The sequence below is a fragment of the Palaemon carinicauda genome, chromosome 14, assembly GCF_036898095.1.
Source record: "Palaemon carinicauda isolate YSFRI2023 chromosome 14, ASM3689809v2, whole genome shotgun sequence".
Classification (NCBI taxonomy): Eukaryota; Metazoa; Arthropoda; class Malacostraca; order Decapoda; family Palaemonidae; genus Palaemon; species Palaemon carinicauda.
In genome coordinates, this window is record NC_090738.1 from 78,705,086 (window position 1) to 78,719,254 (window position 14,169).

The following is a 14,169-nucleotide window of genomic DNA, read 5'->3' on the forward strand; positions in this document are numbered from 1 at the left end:
CCTTATATAAATACAATTATGGGGGACTACAGTGGGAAAACAGGTTTTTTGGGGAGGGGAAATGTCATATTATAATGGTCAGAAATGTAAAATAAGCCAAAGATCACCAGTTGAAAAAAAATATGGTACATGTAAATGGCTGGAAATAGGCCAAAACATGATTATCTAACTTTTGAGATTTGTAAAATGGTACAGAACATTATAAACTCACCTAACCTAAACTAGTAGTTCCCAACTCATAACAACTAGGCAGACCTCTTCCTAGGTCTCAGCACCTAGCCGGGTGGAGGGGGGGGGGGGGGGAAACCACCGACAATCCTTCCCAGGTCACAAACCTTCCCAGGTCACAACTGCTAGCCGGACCCTGCCTTCCAAGGTCACAAACTAAAAGTAAATCGCAAATAAATCATTAGATTATGATAAAGTAAATCACAAATAAATCCTTCCATTATGAAAGAGTAAATCACAGCTAATCCCTTACATTATGATTGACATCATTACCTTTTTTTTCTTGACAATCTCAACAAAATTTTTGCAGTAGAAAATGTTGTGGCCTTCCCTGAAAATTAAGTCAGAATCGGACATTTGAGATCTTATTTCGCTTTTATGTTTTTAATTTCACATGAATAACAATAGCTTTACACTGAACGAAGAGCATTTCAATCATGATCAATTGCCGACATAAACGAAATTACACTAAATTTTGAAATAGATTGATGTGCTTCTCTTAAGTTCACTCTGGGAGACGTCTTTACAAGATGGTGGCTAACTTACAACTGAAGGCAAAGGTGGGAAAAAAATGGCTGTTTTAGAACAACATCCTGGAACTTATCAAGAAGTACTTGTAAGCTGTTAATTGGTTTAAGAAACCACCAGGCAAATACGTCACTGTAAATGTACAGAAAGCTCCCCAAACCATAGGAATAAACACATACGCAAAAAGCCCCTTCAGTCTCTCAGATGTGAACAATGGACTTAGAGTGAAAAACATACTTCACATTTTAACCCTGGATAGGTACGATGGGTCGTTTGCGACCCCGAGCGTCAAAAAAAAAGAGGTTTTTCTCACGTGACTCACCCCCGTGACTGAATTTGTGGGTGATCGACCTGCAGGAGGTGTCTCCCCTACACGCTCTAGTAGTGTCCAGATGTGCATTGCTGTAGCTGTACTCCTTCCCCGATTTCTGAGACGCGTCGGGGTCGAGCGCGACCGAGTTTACCCTTCTAAGGTAGTTTGCATAATTATCAAAGTTATTACGTATTATGAAATTGTCGTAGAATGGTGCAACTTGTATAGGTTATCAGTTGTGGAAAGTCTTGGTGGATTGTTTGGCTACCATGTGCATGATTTTTAATTAAGTTAAAATGTCGTTCATCACCACGAGGACCATTTTACCGCGAGTGCCCCTTTTTCATTTTTTTTCATTTTTTTGCCAAGTCATTTTTCCGTAAGATATTGCCAAATAGGGTCGTAAAACTTTTGCTTGTTTAGTGTTGGAAAGTGTGTCTAGATGATCTGGCTACCCATGCATGACTTTGTTTTTGTCAGATACGACGTAGTTATTGGTATATTGGGTATTTAACTGCGGTTACCAATTTCTGTTTTTTTTCAATATTTGTAAAAATTACTACGTAGTAAGGAATTGCCGTATATTATTCATTTTTTTTTCATGTTTATGTGTTAGAAAGTGTGCCTTGATGGTTGGGCTAACACGTGCATGTCTTTTTTTTTATCTGAAATGCCGTATATTAGAATGTCGGGCATTTTACCGCGAGTGTCCCTTTTTCATTTTTTTTTTCATTTTTTTGCCGTCATTTTTCCGTAAGATATTGCGAAATAGTATCGTAAAACTTTTGCTTTTTTAGTGTTGGAAAGTGTGTCTAGATGATCTGGCTACCCATGCGTGATTTTGTTTTTGTCAGATACGACGTAGTTATTGGTATATTGGGTATTTAACTGCAGTTGCCAATTTCTGTTTTTTTTTCAATATTTGTAAAAATTTACTACGTAGTAAGGAATTGCCGTATATTATTGATTTTTTTTTTCATGTTTATGTGTTAGAAAGTGTGCCTTGATGGTTGGGCTAACACGTGCATGTCTTTTATTTTTATCTGAGATGCCGTATATTAGAATGTTGGGCATTTTTCCGCGAGTGCCCCTTTTTATTTGTTTTGCATTTTTTTGCTTAGTCATGTTACCGTAAGAATTGGCAAGTAGTGTCGCAAAACTTATATTTTTATAGTGTTGGAAAGTGTTTCTAGATGATCTGGCTACCCATGCCTATTTTTTTTTTTTAGCCAGATATGGCGTATATATAAGTATGTGTTCGATTTTCCTGTGATTGCCATTTTTTCGCTTTTTCCCATTTCTTTCAAAATTACTACGAACTAAGGAACTATCACAGAGTAATATTTCATTTATATGTTTATTTGTCGGAAAATGTGCCTTGATGGTTTGCCTAGCACGTGGCTGAAATTTGTTTTTTCTGAAATGCCGTATATTAGAATGGCCATTTTTCCACGAGTGCCCCTTTTTATTTGTTTAGCATTTTTTTGCTTAGTCATGTTACCGTAAGGAATTGGCAAGTAGTGTCGCAAAACTTATAATTTTATAGTGTTGGAAAGTGTTTCTAGATGATCTGGCTACCCATGCCTATCTTCTTTTTTTAGCCAGATATGGCGTATATATAGGTATGTGTTCGATTTTCCTGTGATTGCCATTTTTTCGTTTTTTCCCATTTCTTTCAAAATTACTATGTACTAAGGAACTATCACAGAGTAATTATTCATTTAGATGTTTATTTGTCGGAAAATGTGCCTTGATGGTTTGCCTAGCACGTGGCTGAATTTTTTTTTCTGAGATGCCGTATATTAGAATGTTAGCCATTTTTCCGCGAGTGCCCCTTTTTATTTGTTTTGCATTTTTTTGCTTAGTCATGTTACCGTAAGGAATTGGCAAGTAGTGTCGCAAAACTTATATTTTTATAGTGTTGGAAAGTGTTTCTAGATGATCTGGCTACCCATGCCTATCTTTTTTTTTAGCCAGATATGGCGTATATATAGGTATGTGTTCGATTTTCCGGTGATTGCCATTTTTTCGTTTTTTCCCAATTCTTTCAAAATTACTACGTACTAAGGAACTATCACAGAGTAATGATTCTTCTAGATGTTTATTTGTCGGAAAATTTTGTTTACTTTTTTTTTGATTGAATATCATCAATTTTTTTTAGCTAAAATATTATATTGTTTTACATTTTTTTTTCGATTTTATTTCCCTTCAAAAAACTTTTTTTGGGTCAGAATTTTAATTTTATAGTCGTAAAATAATCGACAATTATCCAGCAACCCACCATACAATTTTTATGCATATCCAATAATAATTAGATTAGTAAATAACACCTTGAAATTGACATACCATTCCTACATTTCAAGTGGCAGATTAGGGAGTCTGAGTCAGTGTGGTTGGCGGCCATTTTGTGGACATATCCGAAGCGTAAGCTGCCCTATCTATATATACTCTTGTTCCCTATAGAATTTGTGATATTTTGGTATATTTTTACCTGCATAAATATCATATTATATATTAAATATATGTATTTTTTTACGAAATTTCTAAGTACTCAAAAAATTACCTTTAGATATGGCCCCTGATATAAATGTAATTTACAAAATAATGAAGATTTTTTTACATATTTCTATTTTAGGATAACATATGTTTATTCCCTAAAAAAATTAGCCACTTCCTATTTCATTTGGGTACCCAAAAAAATTCATGAAATTTGGACAAATTTTTTTGGCCAAAAAAAGTTACCCTTTTTTTCTCATTTCAGATCTTCACCTCCATGGGTCTGACTTCATCCAAAATACATCAAGATGTGTCCTAAACATTCAAGAATCAATTCCTAAAAGGATTTGTGTATATATGTATAAACTTTTTTTTTATGAATTTTTATGTCAGGTCTTTTTTTTCTACTTAATTTTTTAAAATATTTATAATAAATAGTTTTTCTGCAGATGAGTAGTATTTATCTTTACAGTTGTTTTAAGCATTCATTGAAGTTTTTTTTTTGGCAAAAGAAAAAAGGAGGTTACTGCAAAAACTGATTTTTCAAGAATTGTTTTTAGCGTCGGGGTCGTTCGCGTCCGAGTATACCCTTAAAGGGGTGTCCGAGGAGCGTACCTATCCAGGGTTAATGGACTAATATGTAGGTTATTATACACCAGCCCTTATTAAACATATAGAGAAAAATACCAAACTAGCCAGGACTCGTCTATATTTTATAGGAAATTCCAGTTTGGCTAGAAATTAGATTATCATATATTAACCAAAAAGTATTTGTTTACAAGAGCACGCTCTCCATTTACTCCAATATGATGCAGTCCTGCAGCTATCCTCTTTATGGACAGTAATTAGGAGGTTCTTTAAATGCTGGGGAAGCAAAAAATAGCAAGATATGTTGTAGGAGGAGGGAAGGGGAGGGGTTGGTGGAGATGGTACTAAGCGACTGGGAGCCGACATTGTCAACATAGTCAACAAAAGAGAAATTTGTGATGGCAGCATACATTTAGTATATATTCAAAATAGATAATAAATTGAGAATGGAATAATTAGTCACTGTCACTTTTTATGAAATATACATTTCATATTTGGTAAATATTTTATATTTTGAGAATGACTAGTTTTCCCAGACGACGTTTTGCTACACTAACACTTTCTATTGACCACTGTCTAAGGATGCCTGCACATTTCCAGCTAATGAAAACAGTCCTACGGTGCAAAAAATAATCATTCCCGTAAAACGTTTCTTAAAAATGAAAAAATAAGATTTATTATCAAATATTACCAAATAAAATATACAATTCACAAATAGTGACACTTTTGAGTAATTGATCCATTTACCAATTATGTATATTTGAATATATATCAAATGTCCGCTGACGTTACAAACTTTTCTTTGATTGACTATGTTGACAATGTCGGTTCCAGGTCGCTTAGTACCTCCTCCACCAACCCCTCCCCCTCCCCCTTCCCACAACATATCTTGCGATATTTTTGCTTTCCCAGTATTTAAAGAACCACGTAATTACTGTACAAAAAGAGTAGAGCTGCAGGAATGCATAATTTTGGAGTATATGGAGAGCGTGCTTTTGTAAAAAAATACCAATCAAACTGTCAAACTAGCCAGCATTCGCCAATTTCTTATATGGAATTCCAGTTTTTTTTTAGAAATTATCGTATCATATGTTAACCAGATAATGTAGGGGTATGTAAGGTAACGATAGGTAAGAGTAAGCAGGAAGTATGGTAAGTTTAACTATGGGTAGGTATGCGGTATGTTGATTGTAGATCTACAGTAGGTATGTATGTGCTATGGCAAGAGTAGGTCAGATATGGACCGGTTACGTGTGGACCTGTTAAGTATGGGTAGGTAAAGTATGGGTAGATAAGGTTAATGTATGTAAAGTATTGATAGGTAAGGGAGGGGTAGGTAAGGGATGGGTAGGTAAGGCAAGGGTAGGTAATATAAAAGTCAGTAAGGTAAGCGCAGGTATGGTGAGGTTAGGTAATGTAAGGGTATATAATATGAGGTCCGGTAAGGTAAGGTTATATAGTGTGGGATTAGGTAAGGTACGGGTAGGTAAGGTAAGGGTAGGTAAGGTAAGGGTAGGTAAAGTAAGGTCAGGAAAGATAAGGTTAGGCAAAGTAATGGTAAGCAAAGTGATGCTAGGCAAGTTATGGGTAAGCAAAGTATGGGCAGGGAACGTTAGAGTAGGTAAGGAAAGGGTATAAAGGTAAGTGTAGATAGGATAAGGCTAGGTAGAGTGATGGTAAGCGAGACATGGGTTGGCAAATTAAGTATAGGTAAGGCATGGGTAAGTAAAGTAAGCGTACCTAAGATAAGGGTAGGTAAGAATAACGTAAGTAAAGTGAGGTTAGGTAACTAAAACATTACCAGTAGTTTATTTTGTAAACTTTGTATTCACCATTTGGTTAAGTCTCTGCTTTATTGTCTTTTTTTCAATCATATTTTTCAAAATTGCATGATATGCCTATGAGAATCTGTAATCTTGAGAATACTCCGATTGTAGACATGATCTAACCTGAAGTGGCTAAGCTTGAAAGAAAAAAAGGCCTAGGATAAATTGTGCATTTCTATAAGATTATTTTCACACTGAGAAAGAAAACACTGTAACTGTAAAATTCTTTGATGCATTACCTTGATAGTAATGGGAAACAGAAGAATTCCAAAGAATAATTCAATATATACAGTAGTCGTTGCTTGATGCCAGGGAAGTGTGACGGGCCGAGAGAGGAGTTGTGAAATCAAAGGCAGATTGGAAACTACTGAGTTATATTGTTGTGGAAAACTCTCCTTATATACAAAACCTCAAGGCAACAGGACATGACAATTTCACAACACAGACAAAATCACAGAGGAAAAACCAGACTTGAATTTTCATGTTCGTTTTAGTGCGAGGGAAGAGCGAAGATACAACCATAATATATACAAAAGGAATTATGTACAATTGTGTGAAACACGGTTGGTACATGGCTCCCCCCCTAAAAATGACATACTGTACATGTTGAATAGGGCGCCCTGATCTAGAGAGGCGAACTGTAGGCGGGTCATCTGGCAGAAGATAAGCAGGATTTAGACGATCAATGGAGACCCAGTCTTCTTTGCCCCGAATGTTTAGGAGGAATGCTTTCGGACTGCGTCGGATCACAAGGTAAGGTCCCGTGTAAGGGGGCGTTAACGGTGGCTTGCTGGTGTCGTTGCGCAGGAAGACGTGATGCTTCGCTGGGGGCTTGCGCTGGAGATCGTCGGAGGAGGTTGTAGAAGGAAAAAACTCGGCAGGGACGACAAACGGGTCGCCATACACCATTTCGGCTGCCGAGACGTCGAGGGCGTCTTTAGGAGTGGTCCTTAGTCCAAGGAGGACCCAGGGAAGCTGAGTAAACCAGTTGCAATCCTTGCAGCGGGACATCAAAGCTGCTTTGAGGGTGCAATGAAAACGTTCAACCATTCCATTGGCAGCGGGGTTGTAGGCCATTGTGTGATGTAGGGTGATACCCAGGAGATTCGCTAATGATGTCCATAATTGAGAGGTGAAAGTGGTTCCCCTGTCAGAAGTAATATGCTCAGGGATACCGAATCTTGAAATCCATCCAGAGAGTAAGGCAGATGTACATGAGGCGGACGTTGCAGTTTCCATGGGAATGGCTTCAGGCCAACGAGTGGAGCGATCGATGACGGTAAACAGGTAACGATGTACTTGTGATGTGGGTAGGGGGCCTACAACGTCAACGTGAATGTGTGCGAAACGACGCTGAGGTTGAGGAAAGGTGCCCACTCCGGAATCCGTGTGTCGATGTACTTTGGAAGTTTGGCAAGAAGTACAGGCACGGACCCAATCCTTAGCATCCTTAGAAATGCCGTGCCAAATGAACTTTGCCTTCAGCAGCTGTGCAGTAGAACGGCATGAGGGATGTGAAAGGCCGTGGATGAAATCAAACACCTGTCGGCGCATGGGAGCAGGAATTCAAGGTCGCGGTCTACCAGTACTGACGTCACAGAGGGGGGTGGTGTTGGAGTTTTCGAGGGGAAAATCCTCCCAACGGAGGGACGTGCAGGATGTACTACAAGCTTGATACTCTGGATCCTGTCGTTAGGCTTCAGCCAGGGCGTTGTAATCCAATCCCAGTTGAACGGCAGCCAACGTGTTTCTTGACAGGGCATCGGCAACGGGATTCATTTTCCCAGGGACGTATTGGAGGGTGCAATTGTATTCAGCCACGGCGGAGAGATGTCGGCGTTGACGGGTGGACCAGGCGTCAGGCTGTCGAGTGAAGGCGTGCACCAGAGGCATGTGGTCTGTGCGAATGACGAAGGGCGTACCTTCTAAGAAATGGCGAAAGTGACGGACAGCCAGGTGCACCGCCAGCAATTCTCGATCGAAGGTAGAATAACCCGATTCTGCCTTGGACAGTTTTCTGCTGAAGAAGGCCAATGGGCGGGGCGAGCCTTTGACCACCTGCTCGAGTACTGCACCAAAAGCGACGTCGCTGGCATCGGTGGAGAGAAGGAGAGGGGAGTGTGGGATAGGAAAAGTGAGAGCTGCAGCAGTTGATAGGGCCTTCTTTGCATTGCAGAAGGTCGCTTCTTGAAGGGGACCCCACTTCAGGTCCTTTGGCTTGCCCTTGAGGGAGGCGTAGAAGGGAGCAAGAGTGGCGGCAATGGCTGGCAGAAAGCGGTGATAATAGTTGATCATGCCCAAGAATTCCTGCAGAGCTTTGACGGTCGAGGGCGTGGGGAAATTCTGAACGGCTGCTACCTTCTCAGGGAGGGGATGGACTCCTTCAGGAGTGATACGGTGCCCTAAGAACGACACTTCGTTGGCGCCAAAGGTACACTTGTCGTACCGGACTACAAGGCCATTTTGTTGCAGGCGGTCGAGCACGATGCGCAGGTGACGAAGGTGTTCCTCTTTTGAGGAAGAGAACACAAGTATGTCGTCCACATAACATACACAGAATGGGAGGTCCCCTAAGATGCCATCCATGAGACGTTGAAACGTTGCCCCAGCATTACGAAGGCCAAAACAGGAGTAATTGAAGGTGTATGTACCAAACGGAGTGGTGATGGCGGTCTTGGGGATGTCTTCTGGGTTCATAGGCACCTGATAATAACCCTTCAGGAGGTCAAGCATAGAGAAAACCTTTGCTTTGTGCAGGTAGGAGGTTACATCGGCAATGTTTGGGAGGGGGTAGTGATCCGGTTCTGTTTGCATGTTCAGGCGACTGTAATCCCCGCACGGACGGAGGGAGCCGTCTTTCTTCAGAACGATGTGTAAGGGTGACGACCATGGGCTGGAGGCCTTTTGGCAAAGGCCCATTTTCTCCATTTCGGCGAACGTCTGTTTGGCGGCTGCCAATCGTTCCGGTGCCAGACGTCTGAATTTTGCGAAGACTGGGGGTCCCGTCATCTTGATATGGTGATAAATACCGTGCTTAGCAGGAACCGTGGGCGTTTGGCGAAGTTCTGGACGGAAAACTTCCGGGTACGACGTGAGGAGGTGGGCGTAGGCATCCGTGGGTGCGCTGATGTGGAGAGCCAGGTTAGAGGGGGCGGGTTGAAGAGGTGTCGACAAGTACGAGTCCGCGTTGATCAATCGTCGGTGGGCGACATCGACCAGAAGGTGGAAATGAGAGAGGAAATCCGCACCAAGGATTGGCATTGTGACGTCAGCAACGAGAAACTTCCAATTAAATTTACCGTTTCCGAACGATAATGTGAGGCTCTCGTAACCGTAGGTGGGTATCGCAGATCCGTTGGCAGCTACCAAGCGGACGTCGGCAGATGTAGACAGACTACGTTGTGCCTTGAAGAGTTTCCTTGGCAAAAGAGAACGACAAGCACCCGTGTCTACCAAAAATCGCACGCCCGTTCCTGCATCCTGTAAAAAGAAAAGATTAGAAACATGGGAGGCCACCGCCACAAGCGATGGCCTACTTACCCGTTTTTTGGCCACTGACAATCTTTGGCACATTTCTTCGCGGTTGCCCCGAATCTGAAGTGGTAGTAGCAAAACTGCGGTGGATGGGAGGTAGTAAGTGGCTGTAGAAGTCGTTCGTTGGGGCGCGAGCGATTGGTGGGTGGTGGGCGGCTTTGTCGCCGCTTTGGCACGTCACGGGGTAGGCGTGTATGTCCTACGGCATTCATGTCAGCTTCGGTGTACGTTGAATAGGCATCCTCGTCGTCAGGGGTGGAGGCGTCGATGGAGGTCTTGAAGTGGCTGTCCATAAGGGCGTCGGCTTTGGTCATCAAGTCCTTTATGGGTAAACTATCAACATCGGGTATGGCCGCGCGCACAGGTCCAGGTAAACGGCGTATCCAAAGGGCACGGAGTAGGTTCACCTCACGAGGAGAGCCGTCTGCGGCAGGTTGAAGGTGAGCGATACTGGTCATTTCCCTGAGGGCAAGCGTAGCCCTTTGGTCCCCCAACAGTTGTTGCGAGAGCTGAAAAAGCTTTGCTATACGGGCGGCTGGCGACGGCGAGTACTGTTGCAGAAGGTATGATTTGAGGTCGTCATACGCTATTGGGGTGTCTCCTTGTTCACAAAGCCAGTCGGATATTTCTGGGAAGGTGTCCTCGGGTATCGCCGCGAGAACATAATCCGCTTTGGTGGTTGAGCGAGTCACGCCCCTGATACGAAACTGGACTTCTGCGCGCTGAAACCAAGCAAACGCCTCACCGCTGGCAAACGATGAAAGTTTGAATGGAGAGGCCGTAGCGCCAACTGCCGTAGAGTCCGTCATAGTACCAACGATGGAGGGGCGAGGGGGTGGGGGTGGAAGGCGGTGGAAGCGAGTCGACTTCCGGGGTCACCAATGTGACGGGCCGAGAGAGGAATTGTGAAATCAAAGGCAGATTGGAAACGACTGAGTTATATTGTTGTGGAACACTCTCCTTATATACAAAACCTCAAGGCAACAGGACATGACAAGTTCACAAGACAGACAAAATCACAGAGGAAAAACCAGACTTGAATTTTCATGTTCGTTTTAGTGCGAGGGAAGAGCGAAGATACAACCATAATATATACAAAAGGAATTATGTACAATTGTGTGAAACACGGTTGGTACAGAGGAGTAACAAGTGACGGCAAACATTACTGTCAACAAACGTTCAGCAATAGCTTACACCAAAGACTATATACTGAAGGAAGATAGGAAGGCTCAAAATAGAATGTTAAAACGCTAGTTGGCAACTCCAAAGTGAACACAATAGTTGGTTGCTCCGATTTTAGATGGCGTTGTAGGTATACATCGTTTGTCGTCTGTTTGTTTATATTCAGAATTTGACAGTTGACTCAAACGAAATCATGGCACCGACAGTAAAGAAGTCACACAAGTGTGTTGTGTGCCATAAACAAAAAGAAACCGATCCTCATTTGGTATTTCACAGGGTCCCTAAGGACAAAGAACGGTGAGTCCAAACAGTATAATACATGCAGTATGTGCTGTTAAAGAGTAAGCCCCACTGATTTTGGATGTAAGATTAAGGCAAGGCATCCACAGTAAATCTCTTTTGTTTTTCATTTTTTGTTGGCTTGTATGCTACCATATTTCTATTTCTAACCCCCTTTTGATTATTTTTGTGTGATAAAATTTTGTATTATTTTTATCCTTCTGATTGTACATTTGGACATTTATTAGTTTATAATACTATGCTATACATGAGTGCATCATGCTTTTCCATTTCAATAAAAAATAAAATACAATTGTGTTTTTATACACCTAATATCTCTCCATCTTACAGTGGCCTACAAACTGTAATTAAATGTATGCCTACACATAAGCATTTGTGGCTAAATTTAACGAATCAGAAATACAGTATGTTTTAATTTATTCGAATGTGGTATTGTTTAGAACATTTAAAAATGGTTGTAATATACTGTACAATACTTAAATTTGCAAGAAAATTAACTAAATTATAAGAGATACAGCTATTGTATTTCTGAAAAAATAGACTGAGAAACATAATTTGCAATTTAGTTACCTAAAATTTAGGAATACCATGAATATATGAGTAAAATATACTGACATAGTAATGCAAATTATGAACAAATATATCGCAAAATTTACAATCGAATTCCATCCTATATACCTGTAAGTATTACCGCTCTGAATGTTTGGTTGCTAGCTCAACAGATGGAGCAATTCGTTTCGCATGGGAGTATCTGGCATCTTTTCATAGCACACTCATTTGTGTGTCAAAAGCCTGAGCCTTCCTATCTTTCTTCAGTATATAGTCTTTGGCTTACACCCTCAGCAAGGTTCCAACAATGTTCAGCCAAATTTAAGTTTTTTTTTTTTTTTTTTTTTTTTTTTTTCAATCATCTTGACCATGGTATTAATTTCATCAAGATCTACACTGAATTGCTGGTATAAACTGGAACAAGAACTGAGTAGTGAAGCCGATAGTAGTAAGATAAATTCTTTTTATTGGAAGATATATAGAAAGACTTCGAGAGAGAGAGAGAGAGAGAGAGAGAGAGAGAGAGAGAGAGAGAGAGAGAGAGAGAGAGAGAGAGAGAGAGAGAGAATTTTGGTATACGTAGAAAAAACATGCAATAATTTATTCTACTATCATCAACGTTACTACTGCTAGTTCGTTTTAGTACACAAAGAGAGAGAGAGAGAGAGAGAGAGAGAGAGAGAGAGAGAGAGAGAGAGAGAGAGAGAGAGAGAGAGCTTTTTAGGTGATTATTCTTTGGAATAATATGGCCATATATCTGTAGCTTACATGTCTCAGTTCAAAGTTTGATAGGATTTGGATACTTTCCCTAAGTATTATAACATACAAGGTGTTATTTGAAGTCTAGTGTGAACCTCTAGACTATAAACAACATATACCTCCTTTTTCATATCATTAACCAGAGTCGTAACTAAACCTACTGATACCCGCATCAATAAAGAGGCCCCCTTACCCCCAAACATCCTTCATCAAGTTTATTCAAGAGAATAAGAATAATTGTAGTAAGATTTTCAAAACTCAATGATCGTTACGTTGTGAAGAAAAAGCAACCTGGGCTATGAATGCGAAGTAAACTTGTACTCTTTTATCCACCACTTCATGTTAACATCATAGCAATGTGACATTTCTGACATGTCTTGAATAATTCATAATCTAACCAATATAAAAAAATAAAAGGAAAATGGCTGTCTGCTAAAGAAGGTGATGAATGCAAGAGTTGGTGGGAGAAGTACAAGAGGAAGGCCAAGGTTTGGGTGGATGGATGGAGTGAAAAAAGCTCTGGGTGATAGGAATATAGATGTGAGAGAGGCAGGAGAGTGTGCTAGAAATAGGAATGAATGGGCCTCCGAAGAGGCGTCTCTACCAGAGAACTCCCCCGAGAGGGAGTCTCAACGGAAGGAGAGACCGTGGGACTAAGCTCCTCCCTCGAAGTATGTTCGGAGGGGGAGAAAGAGTCTTCCGCTACCGCAGACACAGGAACGGGTGTTTGGCCAGACCCACGGGATGTTTCCGACACAACGTCAACCACAGACAGAGGATTTATCTCCGCTGAAGTTGACGATTGTTCGGCGGCCACACCCCGTTTGATCATGTCAAACAGGACTTCCTTGGAGGGTGAACCCTGCAGCCCCAAGGAAGTCCAAAGCTGAAAAAGGACAAATTCAGGGATAATTTGTATTTTTTCTAACCATACAAACCTTAGCTATCAACATTGGGTTTACCTTTCGGCGTAGCTGAAATGAAGAGCCAATAGTTTTTCCCCGCACTAGTTAGCAGGGGTAGGGGAAGGGATAGCTCGCTACCCGCCCCCCCCCCCCCCCCCAGCCCCCACACACACCGGAGATTTGCTTCACTTCACTTAGAGGTAGGACTTGACTTGGGGGCCAGGGCTGGCGGGCAAATAAGTGTAAATAGCTAAGGTTTGTATGGTTAGGAAAAATACAAATTATCTCCGAATGTCATTTGTTCCGTAACCGAAATACAAACCACGCTACTTACATTGGGTGACTTACCCCTTAGGAAGGGTGGAAAGTCCCCAGCCTTACTGACTTCGGCTTTGCCCGGGGACTCCGCCTCTCAGTGAGTAGCACTTGAGAGAAGAAGCCCCTGCACCACACAAGTTCCTTGCTTCGCTAGGAACGAGTGGCCTACATGAGTTGTGTGTGGAGGAAAGTGTGACTCGTCCTATGAAGTTGACCTTGAGACCTTTAACTAGGAATCTAGGATAGGACGTTCCAAATACCACCTCGTCAGGGTATGGGGGACGCGACAGAATTAAGCTTAATACTAGGAGCACAAGGAAGCATGGGTTACCTGCAGAGGTCGAGGTCAGCTATGCGAAGACCAGGATGCTGCTTCCCCAAGAGAGGGGAGAATGAAGAAAGAAGTAAGGGTCAGACATATTCTTTCAGACTAAAACCGGGTAACAACGTCCTCAACCTACTGCTACTTGTCCATAAAGGAGCCTGAGGTTAGACCAGCTGTTGTGCAGCCACCATAGGGCCGATAAAAAACGTATCGAGGCTCCTGTGGGTCACGTCCTGCAGGTAGTGGGCTGTGAAGGTTGTCTGACGCTTCCAAACCCCAGCTTGAAGCACCTGCATCACAGAGAAGTTTTTCTTGAAG

The 14,169-nt window shown here is 41.7% G+C and overlaps 1 long non-coding RNA gene across 1 annotated transcript in view; it reads right to left on the minus strand.

Annotated features, from left to right (window-relative positions):
• Positions 1-248: 248 nt before the first annotated feature.
• Positions 249-14,169, minus strand: part of LOC137653214 (uncharacterized) — a 33,424-nt gene continuing 19,503 nt past the window's right edge. The window contains exon 3 of the long non-coding RNA XR_011046433.1: positions 249-384. This is a non-coding gene — a long non-coding RNA (uncharacterized lncRNA). The remainder of the gene's footprint in view (positions 385-14,169) is intronic.